We start from the raw sequence: 719 nt of genomic DNA, 5'->3' as shown, positions 1-719 counted from the left end.
CTGGGATCCATGGCCTCTGGAGGAGAGGAATTCAACCCAGGGCCAGTGATGAGGCTTGATCTCTCAGAGCTTTTTATGTAATAAAATTTTATTAAAGTATAAAAGGGGCTTCCCTGGTAGCTCAGCTGGTAAAGAATCCACCTGCAATGCGGGAGATCTGGGTTCAATCCCTGAGCTGGGAGGATCCCTTGGGGAAGGGAGCGGCTACCCACTCCCGTACTCTGGCCTGGAGAATTCCATGGACTGTTTATCCATGGGGTCGCAAAGAGTCGGATATGGCTGAGCAACTTTCACTTTCAAAGTATAAAAGAGATAGCGAAAGCTTCTGACACAGACATCAGAAGGGGACCGAAAGAGTGCTTCTGTGTTAGTTTTTAGCAAAGAGTTATATACAGCTGCTAATTAGAAAAAAGAAAACGCCTCAGAACTGAGAGAGTTGCACCAGGCCCCTCATCAGCAACATGCATTTTGAGATAACGTTGGCACAAGTGAGTCAATCTGGGCCATAAGACAATTGACATGAATCTTGAAATAAGGCAGATTTCTAAGCAAATGCATAGTTCATTAACATAGCTTAAGAAAGACATTTCCATGAGGAAAACGCATTGGTTAGCTCAAGGTTTGAGATAAAGTAAGTTCAGGTGGAAATAGGTGTCGCCATGACAACACAGGATTAGCCGAGAAAAGAAAAAAAAAAAAAAATCTGCCACTTGCAGTTT

Source organism: Bison bison, unplaced genomic scaffold (assembly GCF_000754665.1).
Source record: "Bison bison bison isolate TAMUID 2011002044 unplaced genomic scaffold, Bison_UMD1.0 scf7180017864518, whole genome shotgun sequence".
Lineage (NCBI taxonomy): Eukaryota > Metazoa > Chordata > Mammalia > Artiodactyla > Bovidae > Bison > Bison bison.
Note: the sequence above shows the minus strand (reverse complement) of the source record.